The 517-nt window shown below is 42.7% G+C and overlaps 1 non-coding gene across 1 annotated transcript; it reads right to left on the bottom strand.

Annotated features, from left to right (window-relative positions):
- Positions 1–143: 143 nt before the first annotated feature.
- Positions 144–215, bottom strand: trnag-ucc (transfer RNA glycine (anticodon UCC)). Its single transcript has one exon. It is a non-coding gene; the product is annotated as a tRNA-Gly (tRNA).
- Between the last annotated feature and the right edge of the window lie 302 nt (positions 216–517).

Genomic DNA, 517 nt, shown 5'->3' with positions numbered 1-517 from the left:
CACAATATATTTTTTCTACCCTCGCACTGTGACATTCCAATATCAAAGCGCTTTGTTATTCAAGACATTAAGCCTAAATGGTTCCAAAAGGGGACCCCCACTTCTCTGCCGTGAATTAACACATGACAACAGGCCACTAAGAATGCATTGGCTGGGAATCGAACCCAGGTCAACTGCTTGGAAGGCAGCTATGCTAACCACTATACCACCAACGCACGATAAGGGCATTCCATAATGACAAGAAAATCAGGTGAAGGGAAAATTGAGTCAGCAAATGTCATTGAGTATTAACACGTTCGAACTTGATTACAGCAAACTTGGTCACTTGGGTTTCATGGTGTAAGGTCAGCACTCTGGGCTCTGAATCCAGTGATCCGAGTTCAAGTCTCAGTGAAACTTTGTCAATAAGGAGGTGCTTTTGGTGCAAAATTCTACAGAGCAGAATGAATATAACTGTCCTGTTGTTCCCATGCTACAGTAGAACTCAAAAGTGACGTGGAGATAAGTCAGTCATTGA

The sequence above is a fragment of the Anoplopoma fimbria genome, unplaced genomic scaffold (assembly GCF_027596085.1).
Source record: "Anoplopoma fimbria isolate UVic2021 breed Golden Eagle Sablefish unplaced genomic scaffold, Afim_UVic_2022 Un_contig_4454_pilon_pilon, whole genome shotgun sequence".
Taxonomy (NCBI): domain Eukaryota; kingdom Metazoa; phylum Chordata; class Actinopteri; order Perciformes; family Anoplopomatidae; genus Anoplopoma; species Anoplopoma fimbria.
This window is presented reverse-complemented; position numbering and strand designations above follow the sequence as displayed.